Raw genomic sequence first — 21,853 nt, 5'->3', positions numbered from 1 at the left:
AACAAATGGGCATGGGCATGTACCAATAAAACTTTATTTACAAAACCAAGTGGTGGGCCAGATTTGGCCAGTGGCTCATAGTTTGCTTCTTGCATTGGATCATGAGACAAGGGATGGAGTCAGTGACATTTTAAAACCTTTTCAGTCCTAACATTCTCCTCTCTGAAATAATAGCAATCTTAATAGTGTTATAATAAAATAACTTGTATTAACTGATGACTCAGAGCACAAGAAAATTCACTATAACTTGCATCTTGAGAGGAGGAAGAAGATTAAGGAAGAAGTGGAAGCTAGTCTGCAGACTCACAAAATGTCTACCCTTCCTGGGTTCTTTCTAGATTGCCTTTTAATGGTTCTCAACCTGGTTGCCCCTATAAATCCCCTGAGAAGTTGGGGGAAAAAAAAAAAACAAAAACACTGATGCCCGAACCTCACACCAAGGATTCTAGTTTACTTGGTCTGGGTGCAGCACTGGGATTTTATTACTTTTTTTTCTTGAAACATTGGGATTTCCCCAGTGGTTCTAACACACAAGCAGGGTGGAGAAATACTGGTTATAATGTTGCTTTTCAGTATGCCACAAAGCCAGTGGTTTCTCTTGTTTTGTCAAAAGTTTTTACTTCTGTCTCAGGTTCAAAGGATTTATTAACAAAATAAGGCACTTGTTCTATACAAATAAATAATACAAATATTTATTACAGAATTATCTGGCTTACTTTCAATATACTAACATTAAAAGAAAAGAGAAAGCAGAGGATACATCACCAAATTGGGTTTTGACCAACATCCAGACTCAAACAATGCTGGGAAGTCCCTTGACACACACATCTGGAGTCCCAACTGGAAAAAGGTCCCAAGCAGTGTGTCCACTCTGTGGGTGAGGCTTTAAAGATTGCAGTTTGGGGGCTCCCGATTATAATCCCAGGAGGCAAACTGATTTCATCATGAATCTGTGACCAAATTGCAAGCCTGGTTTCATGTTAATGCTGTTTGTTTTGTCTTGTAAAACTTAGAGTGTTGCTAAGCCTGGGGCTTGGTTGGCCAGGCCCCTCCAGGGTGTCAACAATCTCAAGATTCCTCCCCCATCTTATCTTTGGTGGTGCAAGTCTTGCACTCACAGCAGGCAGTCACTCCCAGTCAGGGCAGTGTCCAGGCAGGTGAGAAGCAAGGTCAGAGGCCTGCTTTGCTTTGTCTCTGAAGCCTAAACAAGACTATTTATTTAATTTCCCTAACACCTCCAAGTTAGGCATTTGAAGTCCCTAAAAACTACTTTGCTTTAGTGTTTCTGGTTCCAGGTAGCTATTTACACAAAGGTTTGCTACACAAAGGAAAGCTAACTGATGGTGAATGCATTTCCTGCTAGTATGTAAATAGGCACCTATAGACTATTTTCCAGAGAACATACTTCTTAGAATATTCATAGAGATTATATTTATCGTAGGGCTTCCCTGGTGGCTCAACTAGTAAAGAATCCACCTGCAATGCAGGAGACCTGGGTTCAGTCCCTGGGTTGGGAAGATCCCCTAGACAAGGGAATGGCTATCCACTCCAGTATTCTGGCCTGGAGAGTTCCATGGACTATATAGTCCATGGGGTTCCAAAGAGTAGGACATGACTGAGTGACTTTCATTTTCACTTTACATATTCATCATAACACACAAAAAAGAGGTCCAGGATCAAATAGATTAGGGAAACAGCAGGTTAATGAGAGTTTAACAAGGTTTTTTATTGCAGGACTTCTCAGAGCCTTTAGCACATTAGCGTGCACTCATCTATCCAACCAGCATATAGTCAGTGTCTACTGTGTGCCAGACACTGTGATGGTGTGACCTGGTGGTGAGCAAAATAAAGCATAGACCCTGCCCTTATGGAACTTACACTCTAGTAGGAAAAGTAAGGAACAAATAAACAGATTAAGTATAAATTGTGGCAAATACTGCAAAGAAAAAGAAAAGGATGTTAGGAGAGTGCGTCTGCGTGCGTGCTAAGTGGCTCAGTCGTGTCCAACTCTTTGTGACCCTATGGACCGTAGCCTGCCAGGCTCCTCTGTCCATGGGATTTTCCAGGCAAGAATACTGGAGTGGGTTGCCATGCCCTCCTCCAGGGGATCTTTCCGACACAGGGATCAAACTGGCATCTCTTACATCTCCTGCATTGGCAGGCAGGTTCTTTACCATTAGTGTGCAAGGAGAGAGACCCACAGAATGGATGTGCTTTAGATGAGGCAGAGGTGAAGGAAAACCTTCTTGGCTGCCATTAAGAAGATAGTGCCACAACTACTGAACCCGCGTGCTCTAGAGCCCATGCTCTGCAACTGGAGAAAGACCACATGCTGCAATGAAGACCTAGTGCAGCCCCCCAAAAGACAGTTTATTATGCTCACACATCCCAAGAGAAGAAGTACATGTCACACGATGGGGGGACGCAGGGGAAGCACCAGGGTCAGTCATTCGGCAGAAGGAGCAGGGAGTTGTGGGTGAGGGCCTGTATTGTGGTTTCTGCAGGAAGGAAGGGAGAATCTGGGTAAACAGACTTTTGATTGGCTAGTGTGAATAATTTCAGTGAGCTCTGGAGCATGCGGTGTCCTAGGTTTCTTGGCACCTGGCTCTGGGGTCATTAGGGCAGGTGTATAGTGGCCCAGGGTGTGAAAGCTCAATAATGGAGGTGGTTAGATGTGTAGACTCTGGATTGGTTGGTTCGTATTTGAAAAGTGTGTCCAAGGAGAAGGACTCTTCCTCAGGAGGGTGGGTGATGAAAGAAGGCAGGAGGTCAAGGCAAGGAGACTTAGGACTTGGGCAGAATATCGAATCGTCTGGAGCAAAGTGTGTCCAGCACAGGAGTGCAGGACAGATGTTAAAGCATCAAGTTGGAGGAGCTGGAAGCATGGTGAGTACGGTCCCTGGATCCAGCCACGTCTTGATTTTGCACTTTGTCAGTTACATGAGCTAAAAAATCCCCTGCTCTTTTGCTGAAGCTGATTTTCGTGTTGTCAGTGACAAACAAAAGCAAATCACACAGCTTAAAGGCTGGTTCAGGACTAAGAAATCAGATGTCTTAATATTCAGGCCAGTGTTTCTTCCAGCATTTCTGAGAGTGCTCAACTGTGTCCGAAATACATGTCACGTGTCCTCTGGGCTGCAAGAAACAGTTGATGACACGACTCAGTGGAGATCATAATGGCATCTGGGTGATCAATCACGGCTCCTGCCACCGCCTGATGGGAGAACAGAGGAGTAGCTATGTGCTCAGCCAGCCCATGGGCAGAGCCTCGGCACCTACAGTCTCCTCCCCTTCTCCCCAGGATGACTGTTAAATTTCAGAAATACACACCTGTTCTGTATTCAGAAGATTGTTTTTGTGCATGAGGAGACCACTTGAGGCCCTGGAAGCAAAGACTAGTGCAGCTGAGTCAAAGCCTGGGAATTTGATGAATGAATGTCTTCAGATGGAGACGGTCTGCGGGCGTGGATTGACAGAGTAAATGCCATGAGGCTGTGATGACACTGCATTTAAAAGTGCTTTCCTGTCCTTCAGGGTCTGCTACCAAAACAGAGCAGATGCTCGGCCTCTCCAGAGGGTATTTTCCAGGTCCAGTAGTTCTCTGATCGCAGGAAGGGGAGGGGCATATCACACTGAGCTGGTTGCACAAGGATCTGACAGCTGTAACCAAGACTCGAAATAACTGTGGCTCTAACTCAATGACAGTTTGTCTTTCTCTCGCAGGCAAAAGTCCCAGCCGGTGTGTTGGCTCATTCTCCAGAGTCACCAGGGGTGTAGAGTGCTCCCATCTTTGTCTGCCACCCCAGGGGCGCCGTCCCCATCTGTAAGTTCCAGGATGGCCATGTCCAAAGTCTAGACATTAGGAGGCAGGAGAAGAGGAAAGGGAGGGTGCACTGCCCCCTTTTTAAGGGCCCGGGACAGAAGTTGTTCACATCCCATTGGCCAGAACTTAGTCCCATGTGGTCATTATCCTGGCAGCCCTGTGCCCAGCTAAAAATCCGGGCTCTATTCCTATAGAATTGGGTGTTTCAATCTCAGCACAACTGACATTTTGAGGCAAATAATTCTGTGTTGTGGGGGCTGTCCTGTGCATTATAGGATGGTCGGCAATGTCCCTGAACTCTACCCACTAGAAGCCAGAAGTACCCCTCCTCCAAGTCGTGATGACCCAAAACCTCAGTCATTGCCTAGTGTCCCCTTGGAGACAAAATGGTCCCTGCTGGAGAGCCACAGCTGTAGAAAAAAGAGACAGCAGATGCTGGGGGGAAGTTAGTCCTCTCTGCCATATACTAGTCAATAGTTTTCATTTATTTCCTCCTCATAGACAGAAGGTGGTAGTTAAGAGGCAAGTGGACCTGAATTCAAGTTCTACCTGTGAGACAGTGGACCTCAGCTTTCTCATGAGGAAAGACTGGCTAGGGGCTGGATGCATCAAAATAAGATGATAAATAGCAAATGCTCAGCATGATGCCTGGCACATAATATATACTCAAAAATACTGATAATGTACAGGCTGGTTTTGTTTGGATGATGGTGGAGGAGGTCAGATGAACTTTTCTGCTGGGAGAAGATGTGAGGGTTGTAGGAAGTTGTAAAAGATGAAGGGTGCTGATGGTGATCACGCCTTGATGGGGAAAGGATAGTGAAGAACCTAGTGATGGTCAGAATGGGGACAGCAAGGTCATAAACACTTTCTTATATAAAAGAGAGACCTGGGAGTAGGTGCCCGAGTTCCACACTAATGTTTCCTTCTCTGTCTTTTCAATGTGACTCTGGGTAATGATGGTGCAGATACTGGTTCTATACTGGTTCTAGGCTGATTAGTCTCCTGAATGTAGCCTTGACTGACCTTCTGTTTCAGGGTGAGGTTCAGCAGCACAAAATAGCAAATCCAATTAATGGTGGCTTACAAAGACAAGGCTTCCCTGATGGCTCAGCTGGTAAAGAACCTGTCTGCAATGTAGGAGAAGTGGGTTGGATCCCTGGGTCAGGAAGATCCCTTGGAAAAGGAAATGGCAACCCACTCTAGTATTCTTGCCTGGGAAATCTCATGGACAGAGAAGCCTGGTGGGCTACAGTCCACAGCGTCCCAAGAGTTGGACACGACTTAGCAACTAAACCACCACCACAAAGATAAAACCCTGGGGAATTCCCTGGTAGTCCAGTTGTTGAGAATTTGCCTTTCAATGCAGGGGACATGGGTTCAATCCCCGGCTGGGGATCTCACATGTTGTGGGGCAACTGAGCTGAGGTGCTGCAACTACTGAGCCCTTGTGCCTCAACTGGAGAGCCCACGTGCTCTAAAGCCCATGCACCACAACCACAGAGAAGCCTGTGGGCTGCAACAAAAGATCCTGAGCACTGCAACTAGACTTGACACAGCCAAATTAATTAATTAATTTTTAAAAAGGATAAAGCATTGTCTCTTACAAGAAAAAATTCCAGAGGCAGGTGTCCAGGGTTGGTATGACACCTTGGGAATGTCAGCAGAGATTCAGGTTCCTTTGGCTTTCTGCTCCACCATCGTTAGCATGGGCCTTTCAATCTCAAGGTTGTCTCATGGTCACAAGTGATCGCTCCTCTCCTCTCCATGTGCCAATTAGCAGAAAGGAAGAAAGAGACAAGAGCAAAAGCGTGACCTTCATCTGAGTCAGACTCCCTTTTAGGGAGTTTTACCAGAAATGCTATCTAACAACTTCTCATTGGCCAGCATTCTCTCTAAAAGGGAGTCCAGGAAATGTAATTTGCCAGGCGTGTCATTTCTCCCAACATAATCAGTTTTTTCTTTAGAAGGAACAGGGGGGTGAAATGATATTGGGTAGGCAATCAGAACTTCCTGCTGCAGCTTCCAAGATGGGAGTCTGTGAGTAACTGGAGGAGAGGGTAATGGAAAGGGGGAATGAGAGAAAGAGAAAAAGAAGAGGAGAGAGAAAATAATCGCCACGCCCAATTCTGAAGGGCGGTATCTGTTCTGGGGGCTGTTTGAACTGGCTTTTGGAGACTGGGTAGAATTTTGACAAATACCATGTCAATCAGAGTTCTTTGTAGGATTCCAGCTAACATTAGAGAAAAGCAATTTGTTAGAAAGACAGAAGAATGTCTAAAGAATTATTTTTAAAAGGAGAGGGGATGCATGTAGATCCTTAGTTGGAACAACCGAGACTTGTCAGTTCAAACCATCTTGCTGTTGGTGGTGGTACGTTCCTCTTCTGAAGAGCCTGTCTCAGGAGAAAGCATCCGATTGGCTTATTTGTATCACGTGACTGAGAGGCGGCACCACAAATGGGGGAAAGGACTTCCCGAGAGCAAGTACAGGGGCTGTACCAAACGGTCCCAGGGCTAGCACCACCGGTGTCCACTGGCAGAAGTGATGGGAAGAGAGACTAATCCAGATAAGCAACGCTAGGAATAAAAGCACAAGAACTGGAGGGTAGGAGTTATTTTTGTTGGTTGAGTCTTCATTGCTGTGCTTGAGCTTTCTCTAGTTGCGGCAAGTCGGGGCTACTCGCTAGTTGCGGTGCATGGGTTTCTCACTGCAGTGGATTCTTTTGTGGTGGAGCATGGGCTCTGAGGCGTGCTGGCTTCAGTAGCTGTGATACAGGGGCTTGGTTGCTCCAAGGCATGTGTGATCTTCCTGGACCAGGGATCGAACCCATGTCCCCTGCATTGGCAGGTGGATTCTTACCCAGTGTACTACCAAGGAAGTCCAGGAGACATTTTTAAGGAACATCCAGTTGGCCAGTTGGACAAGCAAGAAGAGGAGGTAAGGTTCGTGGGGTGGGTTAAGGCCAGATTCTAGAGAGCTTGGAATATCAGGCTGAGGCAGGCATGTTTTTATCAGGTGGCTCATGGGGCGCTACTGAGAGTTTTTATACAATAGAGTAGAGCCATTAGGTCTGACCCAGGCCGTAAAGACTGGTCTAGATTGTCACATATGTGTGGGGAAAGGCAAGGGTCTCTCTGGGTCTTGGACATTGGATTTCAGGGACTCCAATGCTCCCAGGCCTCTCTCTTTCCCTCCATCCCTCCTTTCCTCCTCACCACTTCTCTCTTGCTGGCTTCATCTTCCCAGATCTTCCTCACACAGATGAGCTCCTCAGCGCGGCTCCTGTTACCTCCCTCCACTCACATCTCATCCTCCCTGCTCCGTGGGGTACTGAGCCTTGATCCTTCCTGTCCTAAGTTGAAATATCCAGAGACAGCCCCTGATTGGCTTAGGTGATGCCACCAGCCCATCAACGGGGCCCAAAGGAATGGACGTGAGAGGAGAGGGTAGCTCCCGTTCAGTAAGGCAGGGGCCACAGACCATGCCAGCCTGCCACCACCTCAGCTTGGTATTCCAGAGGCGAGACAGAGCTTCTCTCTCCTGGTAAAATCTTGGAGAACCAACTGATTAGCCTTCCCTTGAACCAACCACAGTGACGGGGAAGATGGGACACACCACAAACACCTGCAGTTGTGTCTGCAGGACGGGCCGCTCCCTGAGTGCAGAAGCCACATCATCTCCCTGCCTCTTCAGCCTTTTCACAGGGGCACGACACGGAGTAAGCACCTTACCTGGTGAGGACCCAGGTGTTAGCTTCCCCCAGCTCACTGGGCTTCCTCCACCCCGGCTCTGAGTCAGAACACAAGCCCTACACCAGAGTTCTACAGAGATCTGATCACACCAAGAATATGGAGATGATGGACTCCACCGAGGAGTTGTGGGGTCACATGGAAGAGGGGTCATGTAAAACAACCACGTTGTATCCCCTAGATGTTCACAATGGGTGCTACATCCCGAGGTCTTCATCGGGGAAACCTCCAAACACACACTTCCCTCCGCTTTCCACACCCTGCTCCTGGCCTTGCTGTCTGCTCCTCTTGGATTTCTGTTCAAACTCGCCATCCCTTTAGTATGGAGAGCATTTCATTTTCTCCATCGAGTTGCGCATCCAAACACATATGATGATACTAAACAAAACAGCCTCCTCCATGGATAAGATCCTGCACCTTGGAAGGTACCTTAGAGAGACAGGTTTTGTTATTTGAGCCTGTCTCTGGTGGCTCAGATGGTAAAGAATCTGCCTGCAATGCAGGAGACCTAGGTTCAGTCCCTGGGTTGGGAAGATCCCCTGGAGAAGGGAATGGCTACCCACTCCAGTATTCCTGCCTGGAGAATTCCATGGACAGAGGAGCCTGGCAGGCTACAGTCCATGGAGTTGCAGAGACGGACACAACTGAGCAACTAACACTTTCACTTTTTCACTTTCTGGGGAAAGGGCATAGTGTGGTCTCATTCCAAAACATCACGGCATTTTATCTAAAGAAATACAAATTTTTTTCTAAATAGATATATTTCCCACGTAAACGTAAGAAAATAAACATGGATTTCCCAACTGGCTACTGAGACTTTAACAAATAGCATTCACCACATGCCAGATACTGTTCACAAATATTAACTGATTAAATTTATCAAAACATCCTATTTGTAGGTGACTGAGGCCTGGAGACATTAAGTAACTGGCCCAAGGTCAGCCAGTTGGCAAATGTGAGAGCTGAGATTCAGACCTGGCCAGTCTAGCTCCAGAGTTTAATGTCATCTTCTCATCATCTGAAGAGGTGACTGAGGACTTCCCTGGTGGCCCAGTGGTTAAGAAACCACCTCACAATGCAAGGGATGAGGGTTTGATCCCTGGTTTGGGAAGATGCCACATGCCACAGGGCAACTAACCTCAAGATTACTGAGCCCACAAGCTCTAGAGCCCAAGTGCCACAACTAGAGAACTCACGTGTCACACCAAAAGATCTTGCATGATGCAGCGACCATTCCTCATGCTGCAACTAAGACTCGACACAGCCAAATAAATACAAAAAACAGAGAGGATTGACACTTAAACTGTTCTGTCGGTGTCTCCTCTACACACAAGCTTGCTCTCTCTTCAGGTGGCTTTGCATTTTGAGGGATGTACAAATTAAGTCAGGAATCCAATTAGAGGTGCGTGTTAAATATATAAAATTGAGACAGCCCTGTCCCTGGGCAGTGGCTCCCCACGGCCGCTCCCAGGGACTTATCAGAATTTGGGCACCAAGGCTTCCCTGGTGGTCCAGTGGTAAAGAATCTGCCTGCCAATGCAGGATTCCATCCACACGCCGTGGGGCAACCAAGCCTGTGTGCCACAACTACTGAGCCCACGCTCTGGAACCTGAGCTTTGTGACAAGAGAAGTCACCCAATGAGAAGCCCAAGCAACGCGAGGAAGAGTAGCCCCTGCTTGCCGCAGCTAGAGGAAGCTTTTACACAGCAATGAAGACCCAGCCCAGCCAAAACAAATAAATAAAAAAAAAGAATTTGGGCGCCTTAATGAAGTAGCGCAGGAAGACAATGATGCTATGACGTGGAAGGCTCTGGTTTTGGAGTCAGCCAGCCTTGAGTGAGAATCTTCACTCTGCCAATTTACTAGTCATGAGACTTTGGGCTAGCTATGTAAGTTGTCCAGGACTCAGTTTTTATATCTGTAAAATGGGGATGATAACAGCCCACTGTATACTTGGAAGGCTGCTGAGATAATGCAAGTCAAGTGCCTGGCACACAGGGGCCTCGATGAGCACCAGCTCCTGGGGCGGTCTCTCCCCTGCAGCACTCGGTCTATTGTTTGCCTGTTAACTGGATTGTAAGCTCCTCGAGAGTGGAAGCTGGCTGTAATGAACCCCATGTTTTCAGAACCACAGCAGCCTGTCAGGCACCAGAGGAGGTTGAAAAAACAGTGAACAACATTTCTTTAGTTCTGTCCCATGCCCTGCTATAGAACTCTAGGCTACCTTAGAGTGAAGTTCGATTTCTGGTTCAGGAATATGCCATGTGCCATGGGGCCACTAATCTCAAAACTATTGAGCCCGTGAGCTCTGGAGCTGACATGCCACAACTAGAGAGGCTGCCAGTTCCTTCACGACGTATAACCCAAATCCTGGGATTACATGTACTCAGAACCCAGACTTCTCACTTTTTATGTCAGTTCCTCTGTTTGCCTCTTTCCTTCATGCTGGGCTCTTGGAAGCAAATGGCTGAGTCAGGGCCATCCAACACATCACAACTCTTGATTGAAACTGACAGATTGCCTCCACAAAAACCTTATGGATGAACCCACCCAATAGTATCTGGGGAGGTCCATTTCACACGTCGCCAGCACCAAATCTTTCCCATTGTTTACCTTTTGGCTTGTGTGAAAGATGAAACACTGCATTTTGCTGATAGTTTGCTTCCTTCATGGAATCTGGGCATCGTTTCCTATGATTACTAGCCATGCCTTTTTCTCTAAGACACACTTTTGAGCAGTGAGGGTCCTTACAGCTTGGAGGACCACCTTGGGACATCTTTTTCAGGTTTCAAATCCCTGTGCTCCCGCCAACCAAGGGCATGGGACAAGACTGGCATTCATCTGTGTCTGTTGAAAGGCATTGAATCTCTCTGCGGTCAGCACGGGTCTAAGTTTTTCCCTGGGGTTGGAAACCCTCCAGCTCTAGAAATCATACAAAACAAATGGCTTAAGTGTGAGTGGAATAAATATTTGAACATCTCAGAGCCACAGTGGCTTGGATTGTCAAGCAGAGCGTCCCGCTGAGGGGCCAGTATCTAGACTGACAGGCTACAGAGCCCTTTGTGGGCTGGACCCGCTGTGCTGTTTGGCAAGTCTGCCCCTAAGGACTCATTTGTAGAGCGAATAGTCCGCCGTTACTGGGGGATGTGCTGCCTCGCAGGGTGTGTGTTGGAGGCAGCCTGCTGTATGAGTCAGAGGCTTCTTAGCTACAAGGAATCCAGAGGGATCAACAGAAACCTACCCTGACCACCAGCCAGTCTGCACCAACCACACCCTCCATGATTGCCAGGCTGCCGTAACATTCCCCAGGAGTCCTTCATCCTGGCCCCTGCCTTCCCTCCCAGCCCCACCTACTGTTGTTTCCATTCCTGCATCTTGAGCGTGATCCACCCCCCACCCCATCCTTCCTCAGCTTTGAGCGTGAGATTTGGAACCAGAGAGCTCTGCATTCAAGATGTGGCTTGTTTACCACATGCCAAGTGCGGAGCATGGTGCCAGGCATGTCAGGAGAACTCAATCAATAGTTTAAAAACAAAGGACTTCTTGCTGCTCAAAGTATGGTCCCAGGACCAGAGACATAGGCATCCCCAGGGTTCTCGTTAGAAATGCAGAGTTTCAGGCCCTCTCCAGACCTCCTGCAGTGGGATGTGCATTTTAATAAGATCCCCCAGTAATTCAGAGACACTTTTGAGTCTGAGAGGCACTGGCCTCATTGACAGACTTGTTCTGAAAATCAGTGACATCAGGTGTATACGTGCCTGGCAAAGAGCTTAGTTCATTACAGATGCCGAAATAATATGAGTCATTTCCTACATGTCCCTACTGGCCTAGAATGTAAACTCTCTAAAGCTTGGAGCCTGTCTCGTTTCTCTTAAGATCTCCAAGTAAGTTTAGCACCTGTTTTTTTTTTTTTTTTCTAATTTTTATTTTATGGCCTGTGAGATCTTAGTTCCCTGATGAGGGATTGAACCCATGACCCCTGCATTGGAAGCACAGAGTCTTAACCACTGGACTATCAGAAAAGTCCCTCAGTAAGTTGTTAAATGTTGAAGATGTACTATAGCTTAGTAAAGTGACTTTTCAAACTGCAGTTTGCCACTCACTAGTGAGTGGGAGTGAGAAATAATTTAGTGGGTTATCACCTTTCTCCTTTCCAGGTGGCTCAACAGTATATAATCTGCTTGCCATTGCAGGAGATGTGGGTCAGGAAGATTCCCTGGAGAAGGAAATGGCAACTAACTCCAGTATTCTTGTGTGGGAAATCCCAAAGACAGAGGAGCCTGCCAGACTATAGTCCATGGGGTTGCGGAGTCGGGCACGACTGAGCATGTACACGGGGCTCAGAGGGTGATGCCTCCTCCACTCCCTGGAATCGATGGTAGTGAGTGTCACAACCAGCAGGGATATCCCTTTCTTTGGGGCTGGAATTAACCTGCCCAGTTGACAGGAGGCTCTCTGGGCAGGGATATTTTTATTTGGTGAGAAGCTTCTGTTGGGACCAGGGTAAAAATGGCCCTCCATCTGCCCAGCTGGATCATTAGCATCCGCGTGTAGGAGGCAGGGTTGGGAAACCCAGCCTGGACGCCTAGCAACTGGTTCTTTTTTCTCTGTGCAAAGCCTCTGGATTCGGGCTCCAGTTCAAGTCAGACACCGTGGGAGGGAAAGGTGCTTTCCCAAGAACAAGCAGGTACCAATCATGTACTTCTAAAATTGTGGCAAAATATATATAACATACTATGTAACATTAATGGTGTTTAAGGGTGCAGTTCAGTGGTTAGCAATTAGCAATGCTGTGCCGCGGTCACCACTATCCATTTCCAGATCTTTGTCATCATCCCAAACAGAAATCCTGCACCCATTAAACATGAACTCCCCATCCCCACCCAACCCCACCCCCCAGTCTGTGATGCTCTCTAATCCACTTTCTGCCCCTATGAATTTGCCTGTTCTAGGTACCTCACAGAAGAAGAATCATATAATACTTGTCCTTCTATGTCATGATTTCACTTAGCATAATGTTCTTCAAAAATTTTAAAGTCTATACTTTTTTTTAACAAAATTAATTTTATTCTACAACTTTAAACACTAATAAAATGAATTCCACATCTCAGTCAAGCTCAGGAGTATTTATTGATTCTCTGGTTAACTATTCTCTATAGTTCTTTTTTTCTAAGACTTCTTTTTTTTGGAGAATTTTTAGGTGAAGAGGAACTAAAGAGCCTCTTGATGAAAGTGAAAGAGGAGAGTGAAAAATATGGCTTAAAACTCAGCAATCAAAAAACAAGGATCATGGCATCCAGTCCCATCAGTTCGGTTCAGTTCAGTTCAGTCACTCAGTCGTGTCTGACTCTTTGCAACTCCATGAATCGCAGCACGCCAGGCCTCCCTGTCCATCACCAACTCCCTGAGTTTACTCAAACTCATGTCCATCAAGTCACTGATGCCATCCAGCCATCTCATCCTCTGCCGTCCCCTTCTCCTCCTGCCCCCAATCCCTCCCAGCATCAGGGTCTTTTCCAGTGAGTCAACTCTTCACATCAGGTGGCCAAAGTATTGGACTTTCAGCTTCAGCATCAGTCCTTCCAATGAACATCCAGGACTGATCTCCTTTAGGATGGACTGGTTGGATCTCCTTGCAGTCCAAGGGACTCTCAAGAGTCTTCTCCAACACCACAGTTCAAAAGCATCAATTCTTCGGCGCTCAGCTTTCTTCACGGTCCAACTCTCACATCCATACATGACCACTGGAAAAACCATAGCCTTGACTAGACGGACCTTTGTTGGCAAAGTAATGTCTCTGCTTTTGAATATGCTATCTAGGTTGGTCATAATTTTCCTTCCAAGGAGTAAGTGTCTTTTAATTTCATGGCTGCAATCACCATCTGCAGTGATTTTGGAGCCCCCCAAAATAAAGTCTGACACTATTTCCACTGTTTCCCCATCTATTTCCCATGAAGTGATGGGACCAGATGCCATGATCTTCATTTTCTGAATGTTGAGCTTTAAGCCAACTTTTTCACTCTCCACTTTCACTTTCATCAAGAGGCTTTTTAGTTCCTCTTCACTCCATGGCAAATAGATGAGGAAACAATGGAAACAGTGATAGACTTAATTTTCTTGGCTCCAAAATCACTGCAGATGGTGACTGCAGCCATGAAATTAAAAGATATTTGCTCTTTGGAAGGAAAGCTATGACCAACCTAGACAGCATAGTAAAAGCAGAGACATTACTTTGCTGACCAAGGTCCCTCTAGTCAAAGCTATGGTTTTTCCAGTGTCATGTATGGATGTGAGAGTTGAGAAGAAAGTTGAGCGCGGAAGAATTGATGCTTTTGAACTGTGTTGTTGGAGAAGACTCTTGAGAGTCCCTTGGACTGCAAGGAGATCCAACGAGTCCATCCTAAAGGAAATCAGTACTGAATATTCATTGGAAGGACTGATGCTAAAACTAAAACTCCAATACTTTGGCCACCTGATGTGAAGAGCTGACTCATTGGAAAAGACCCTGATGTTGGGAAAGACTGAAAGGAGGAGGAGAAGGGGACAACAGAGAGGATGATATGGTTGGATGGCACCAGCGACTCGATGGACATGAGTTTGAGCAAGCTTCGGGAGTTGGTGATGGACAGGGAAGCCTGGTGTGCTGCAGTCCATGGGGTCACAAAGAATCAGACACGACTGAGTGACTGAACTGAACTGAACTGAACTGTGAGCTATTTATTTGTGGCACGTGGGCTCCAGAGCTCTCAGCCTCTGTAGTTTTGAGATTAGTTGCCTCGTGGCATGTGGCATTTTCCCAAATCAGGGATGTAACCTTCATGCCCTGCGCTGTAAGGTGGATTCTTAACCACTGGACCACTAGGGAAGTCCTTGCTCATTTATTTTCAATGCTGAACTATATTCCACTGTCTCGAAGGACCATGGTTGATTTTTCCATTCACCTATTGAAGGTCATCTTGGTTGTCTCCAAATTTGGACAATTATAAATAAAGTTGCTATAAACATACATGTGCAGGTTTTTGTGTGGACATAAGTTTTCAGCTCTGTTGGGCAAATACCAAGGAGTGCAATTGCTGAATTACCTGGAAAGAGTAAGTTTAGTTTTGTAAGAACCTGACAAACCACTTTCCAAAGTGTCTGCATTCCTACCAGCAGGGAAAGAGAGATCCTGTTGCTCCACACCCTCACCACAGTTAGTGTTCTCAGGACTCTGGATTTTGGCCATTCTATTAAGTGTGGCAAGAGTGAACATCCATGTTTTAGGAAACAGTGAGCTAAAAAGGACTGGAATGGGCGAATTTAATTCAGATGACCATTATATCTACTACTGTGGGCAACAATCCCTTAGAAAAAATGGAATAGCCCTCATAGTCAACAAAAGAATCTGAAATGCAGTCCTTGGATGCAATCTCAAAAACGACAGAATGATCTGTGTTCGTTTCCAAGGCAACTCACTTTGTATCACAGTAATCCAACTCTATGTCCCAACCACTAATGCTGAAGAACCTGAAGTTCTATGGTTCTATAAAGACCTACAAGATATTCTAGAACTAACACTAACAAAAGATGTCCTTTTCCTCATAGGGGATTGGAATGCAAAAGTAGGAAGTCAAGAGATACTTGGAGTGATAGGCAAGTTTGGCCTTGGTGTACAAAATAAAGTAAGGCAAAGGCTAACAGAGTTTTGCCAAGAGAATGCACTGGTCATAGCAAACACCCTCTTCCAACAACACAAGAGACAGTTCTACACATGGACATCACCAGATGGTCAATACTGAAATCAGATTGATTATATTCTTTACAGTCGAAGACGGAGAAGCTCTAGACAGTCAGCAAAAATAAGACCAGGAGCTGACAGAGTCTCAGATCATGAACTCCTTATTGCAAAATTCAGACTTAAATTGAAGAAAGTAGGGAAAAACACTAGGCCATTCAGGTATTTCCTAAATTAAATCCCATATGATTATACAATGGAAGTAACAAATAGATTCAAGGGTTTAGATGTGATAGAGTGCCTGAAGAACTATGAACGGAGGTTTGTGACATCGTACAGGAGGCAGTGATCAAAAGCACCCTCAAGGAAAAGAAATGCAAAAAGGCAAAATGGCTGTCTGAGGAGGCCTTACAAATACCTGAGAAAAGAAGACAGGCAAAAGGCAGAGGAGAAAAGGAAAGATATACCCATCTGAATGCAGAGTGCCAAAAAATAGCAAGAAGAGATAAGAAAGCCTTCCTAAGAACAATGCAAAGAAATAGAGAAAAACAATAGGATGGGAAAGACTAGAGATCTCTTAAAAAAATTAGAGACACCAAGGGAACATTTCATGCAAAGATGGGCTCAATAAAGGACAGAAATGGTAGGGTCCTAACAGAAGCAGAAAATATTAAGAAGAGGTGGAAAGAATACACAGAAGAACTGTACAAAAAAGATCTTCATGACCCAGATAATCATGAAGGTGTGCTCACTCATCTAGAGCCAGACATCCTGGAATGCAAAGTCAAGTGGGCCTTAGGAAGCATCACTATGAACAAAGCTAGTGGAGGTGATGGAATTCCAGCTGAGCTATTTCAGATCCTAAAAGATGATGCTGTGAAAGTGCTGCACTCTATATGCCAGCAAATTTGGAAAACTCATGGCATTTGGTCCCATCACTTCATGGCAAATAGATGGGAAAACAATGGAAACAGTGACAGACTTTATTTTCTGGGGCTCCAAAATCACTGAAGATGGTGACTGCAGCCACAAAATTAAAAGATTCTTCCTCCTTTGAAGAAAAACTATGACAAACCTAGACAGCATATTAAAAAGCAGAGACATTACTTGGCCGACAAAGGTCCATCTAGCCAAAGCTATGGTTTTTCCAGTAGTCATGTATGGATGTGAGAGTTGGGCCATAAAGAAGGCTGAGCACCAAAGAATTGATGCTTTTGAGCTGTGGTGTTGGAGAAGACTCTTGAGGGTCCCTTGGACTGCAAGGAGATCAAACCAGTCAATCCCAAAGGAAATCAGTCCTGAATATTCATTGGAAGGACTGATGCTGAAGCTGAAACTTCAATACTTTGGCCACCTGATGTGAAGAGTTGACTCATTGGAAAAGACCCTGATGCTGGGAAAGATTGAAGGCAGGAGGAGAAGGGGGATGACAGAGGATGAGATGGTTGGATGGCATCACCAACTTGATGGACATGAGTTTGAGTAAGCTCCGGGAGATGGTGAAGGACAGGAAAACCTGGTGTGCTGCAGTCCATGGGGTCACAAAGAGTTGGACATGATTGAGTGATTGAACAAAAACAAATTAAGTAGGTAGTGATATCTCATTATTGTTTTAATTTGTATTTCCCTCATGACACATGATGGGGATTAAGCATAATGTTTTCCAGGTTCATTTATGTTGTAACATGTATCACTACTTCATTCCTCTTTGTGGTTGAATAAAATTCTCAATTATTTTTAGTAGAAGTGAAGGAAGTAGGACCTGGGTTTTTCAAAGGGCTTCAGCAGTTGTACAGGGAAAAGTAAACATCAGTCAGTTCAGTTGCTCAGTCATGTCCGACTCTTTGCAACCTCACGGACTGCAGCACACCAGGCTTCTCTGTCCATCAACTCCCGCTCAAACTCATGTCCATTGAGTCAGCGATGCCCCCCCAACCATCTCATCTTCTGTCATTCCCCTTCTCCTCCTGCCTTCAATCTTTCCCAGCATCAGAGTCTTTTCCAATGAGTCAGCTCTTCACATCAGGTGGCCAAAGTATTGACATTTCAGCTTCAGCATTAGTCCTTTCAAAGAATATTTAGGACTGATTTCTTTAGGATTGAACTGTTTGATCTCCTTGCAGTCCAAGAGACCCTCAAGAGTCTTCTCCAACACCACAGCTCAAAAACATCAATTCTTTGGTGCTCAGCCTTCTTTATGGCCCAACTCTCACATCCATACATGACTACAGGAAAAACCATAGCTTTGACTAGATGGATCTTTGTTGGCAAAGTAATATCTGCTTTTTAATGTGCTGTCTAGGTTGGTCATAGCTTTTCTTCCAAGAAGCAAGCGTCTTTTAATTTCATGGCTGCAGTCACCATCTGCAGTGATTTTTGGAGCCCAAGAAATAAAGTCTGTCACTGTTTCCATTGTTTCCCCATCTATTTGCTATGGAGTAATGGGACCAGATTCCATGATCTTCATTTTTTGAATGTTGAGTTTTAAGCCAGGTTTTTCACTCTCCTCTTTCACCTTCATCAAGAGGCTCTTTAGTTTCTCTTTGCTTTCTGCCATAAGGGTGGTGTTATCTGCTTATCTGAGGTTACTGCTATTTCTCCTAGCAATCTTGATTCCAGATTGTGCTTCATCCAGCCCAGCATTTTGCATGATGTAGTCTGCACATAAGTTAAACAAGCAGGGTGACAATATACAGCTTTGACAAACTCCTTTTCAAAGTTGGAGCCAGTTGATTGTTCCATGTCTGGTTCTAACTATTGCTTCTTGAGCTGCATACAGATTTCTCAGGAGGCAGGTAAGATGGTCTGGTATTCCCATTCTTTATGGATTTTCCACAGTTTGTTGTGATCCACACAGTCAAAGGCTTTAGTGTAGTCAATGAAGCAGAAGTCTATGTTTTTCTGGAATTCTCTTGCTTTTTCTATGATGCAATGAAGGTTGATAATTTGTTCTCTTGTTCCTCTGCCTTTTCTAAATCCATCTTGAACATCTATAAGTTCTTGGTTCAGGTACTGTTGAAGCTTAGCTTGGAGAGTAAGTAAAAGTCACATGTGTCTAATTTTCAGGATGGTGCCATCACCTCCACTGTATAAAGCTGTTTGGTGGCTCTAATATGCTTCTGGCTAAATTAGCTCTGCTGGGAAGAAGTGATTTGGTGTTTTCCGCTTTCACTGGGCCAGTAATTTGGAGCTGACAAATTGTGGTGGATTTGTACTGTGTCAAGTTATCTGCAATGAGATGGCCTTTCTCAGAACTCCCTTTCCAGCAGAGATCCTGGTTGGCTGAGCATGGAGACACTTGTGGAAGATGTGACAGGATGTGGGGTGTCTTCTCCCTATGCAGTGGGGAAGGAGGTGGGGTGTGGGGTGTGGGTTGGAGTCTTCACAGCTATCACTCATTTGCTGTTCCCTTTTTCAAATCTCCTCCTCCTAGCTCACATTTGTTAAACTGTGTGATGAAGAGTTGCGGCTGCTCCTGCAGGACCGCGCCCCCACTACCACAAACGCCGAGGCCAAGGGAGACCTCCATGATCCCACCTGTCCTCGGGGCTCCAGCCTCGCAGGTTCCCATTGGTCCTTGCCCTCCTCTCCTTCACATCCACGGTCCTTTCCTGCCTGCTCGCCCTGTGGAAACAGGTTCCAGCACAAGACACACAAACAGCAGCCTCTTGTAGCTGGACTGTGTGCCCGGCTCTCAGATCCCTAATGTTAATCCCTTACGATACACATCTCTGGTGGCTTTACTTCTCTAAAGCCCTGACTGGTGTGCAGATTCCCAGACCTCTGTTAACTCATTTAGTATTTACACTCAAGTCCGGATGTAGGCAGGATGTAGGCAGGGGAAGTATCATTGTCTCCTTATTATTGGAGAATAGATAGAAGCTTGAGCAATAGGCAAAATATGCAGAACTAGTAAAGCGGTGGAAGCTGGTGAGAACAGGTTCTTTCTGACTCCCAGCCTGGGCTCCTTCTGCTATGCTCTGGGGCTTTCTCTTACCTTGCCAGGCCCACAGTCCCAAAGGCGAGGCTATGGAAACCCAGTCCATCTACCTCTTTCTATGCTTCTGTGTTTTGCTCTGTCATAGCCAGATGGGCTTCTGTATGGGAGAACAAGAAAGACGCACACTCAGCGATGGTGAGCAGCCCTGCTGGCCAGCGGGGGCTCTGCAGGACCTCTGAAGGGCCCGACATGACTCCCTGTGGTCCTCTCCTTTGAAGAGGGTGGACATTTAACCCCTTTGCCTGATTCTTTGCTGTCTTCCTTCCTGTTTCTACTTCTCAAAGATGAACTGTCACTGATACAGATAACAAGGCGTCCATTTCTAGTGGCCACAGTCACTGTTCATTGAAAGGTGTGATCAGGGTTCTTTCTCCAGAGCAATAGAACCACAGGATGTGAGTGAAATGAATGAATGAATGAGGGGTTTTTTCTTGTTGTTTTTAAGGAACTGGCTTATCTGACTGTGGAGGCTGGCAAGTCCAAAACCTGCAGTTAAGGCTGGCAGACGGGAGACCCTGGGAAAAGCAGTTGATGTTGCAGTTCAAGTCCAAAGGCAGCCCATTCTCTCTTCCTTGGAGGAAATTGCCAACTGATTGAATGAGGCCCACCCACATAGTAGAGGTATGTTATTCAGGCTTCTCTAGAGAAAGAGAAGCAAATTGTATGTATGTGTGTAGGCATGTATGTACCTATCTCTCTCTCAACCTATCTGTTTATTATAAGGAATTGGCTCACATGATTACAGAGACCCCAAGATTTGGAGGGTGAGTTGCAAGCTGCAGATCCAGGAAGAGCTGATGTTTCAGTCTGAGTCCAAAGGCAGATAAAAAACCAATGTCCCAGCTCAAAGACAGTCAGATAGGAAGAATTCTCTCTTACTCGGGGGAGGATTAGTCTTTTTGTTCTGTTCAGGCCCTCAAGGAGTTGGCTGAGGCCCTCCCACATAAGGGAGGGCCACCTGCTTTACTCAGTCTATTGAGTCAAATGTTAATCTCATCCAGAGACACCCAGACTAATGTTCGACCAAATGTCTGGGTATCAAATTGACACATAAAGTTAACCATCATGGACAGTGATGTGAATATGCCTTCTCTCTAGTCCATGTGGGATTGGTAAACAGAGCCAGGCTTCTCTTAGGGCCCAGCCATCACTCCTTCTTGGTGGCTAAGACGGTAAAGAGTCTGCCTGCAATGCAGGAGACCTGGGTTTGAGCCCTGGGTAGGGAATATCCCCTGGAGAAGGGAATCGCTACCCACTCCAGTAGTCTTGCTTGGAGAATTCCATGGACAGAGGAGCCTGGCAGCCTACAGGGTTGCAAAGAGTCAGACATGACTGAGTAACTAACACTAACACACATCACTCCTTATGCATGCTCACCTCACATGGCCATTTAAAATATGGTCCCAAGATTGTTTGTCACTTCTCTCATCAGAAGATGGGATGTATGTCATCTTCCCTTGACTACCTAATGCAAAGAATGTGACAGAAACAGTGTCAGTTTCCAGGTCTAAGCCTCAAGAGATCTGAAGCTTTTATTTCCTGTCTTTTAGGATGTTTGTTCTTGGAATCCAGCCATCATGCTGTTAGAAAGTCCAAATGGCCAGTGGAGACCCTCCCACTGAGTGGAACTGACATACAATCTTAGTACTGGCTGCGAGCCCAGCTGAAAGCCAGTACCAGCTTTCCAGCCACGTGAATGAGCCACCTTAAAGAGCCTCCAGCCCCCAGTCAAACCACTCCTGCTGATGCCTCATGGGGAAGAAACGAACTGTGCCCACTTAGAAAATAAATGATCGTTGTTTTTTAAAAATTAAGTTTCAGAGGGTTTTTTTATGCAGCAGTAGTAACAGGAATGCCTAGGAAGGCTGGCTTTGGACATCAGGAGAGAAAGAAGGCTCCCAGCCCAGTTCCATTAGAGCTCTGCCAGGGGTTATTGGTCCAGCTCATAATCAAGGAGTACTTTGACTTCCGTTCTGCTCTTGTTTGTTCTGTATTCAGCTCCCTTAGGAGCTGCGTGTGTATGGGATAACTAGAAAACTGGTGGAGCAGATGCAGGGCATAGATGCTCCTCAGGCCCCATTGCATCCCCTAGGAGCCTTTCCACCTGTTCAGTAGACCCATTATCCAGCCTCTGCAGGTGTTGCTGCTAATGTAGTTCAGTCACTCAGTCGTGTCCGACTCTTTGCAACCCCATGGACTGCAGCACTCCAGGCTTCCCTGTTCTTCACTATCTCCCAGAGTTTGCTCAAACTCATGTCCATCCAGTTGGTGATGCCATCCAACCATCTCATCCCCTGTCTTCCCTTTCTCCTCCTGCCTTCAATTTTCCCCAGCATCAGGGTCATTTCCAATAAGTTGGCTCTTCGCATCAGGTGGCCAAAGTATTAGGGCTTCAGCTTCAATGTTAGTCCTTCCAGTGACTATTCGTGGTTAATTTCCTTTAGGATTGACTGGTTTGATCTCCTTGCAGTCCAAGGGACTTTAGCTGCTAATGGCTTTTGCTATTATATTCTTGCTGCTAATGGTTCACGTGGAAAACCTTCTCCAAAAATTGCCATGGGTA

At 45.9% G+C, this 21,853-nt stretch overlaps 1 long non-coding RNA gene across 1 annotated transcript; it reads left to right on the top strand.

Annotated features, from left to right (window-relative positions):
• The first annotated feature begins 2,571 nt into the window (after window positions 1-2,571).
• LOC147345341 (uncharacterized) lies at window positions 2,572-21,100 on the top strand. The gene is made up of 3 exons (XR_015154780.1): window positions 2,572-2,886; window positions 19,736-19,911; window positions 20,841-21,100. It is a non-coding gene; the product is annotated as an uncharacterized LOC147345341 (long non-coding RNA).
• The last annotated feature ends 753 nt before the right edge of the window (window positions 21,101-21,853 follow it).

Source organism: Bos grunniens, chromosome 25 (genome assembly GCF_055505025.1).
Source record: "Bos grunniens cultivar Pamir isolate PY7600 chromosome 25, Bosgru_T2T1.0, whole genome shotgun sequence".
NCBI classification, from domain to species: domain Eukaryota; kingdom Metazoa; phylum Chordata; class Mammalia; order Artiodactyla; family Bovidae; genus Bos; species Bos grunniens.
The sequence above is the reverse complement of the archived record's forward strand: the minus strand, read 5'-3'. Positions and strand labels throughout refer to the sequence as shown.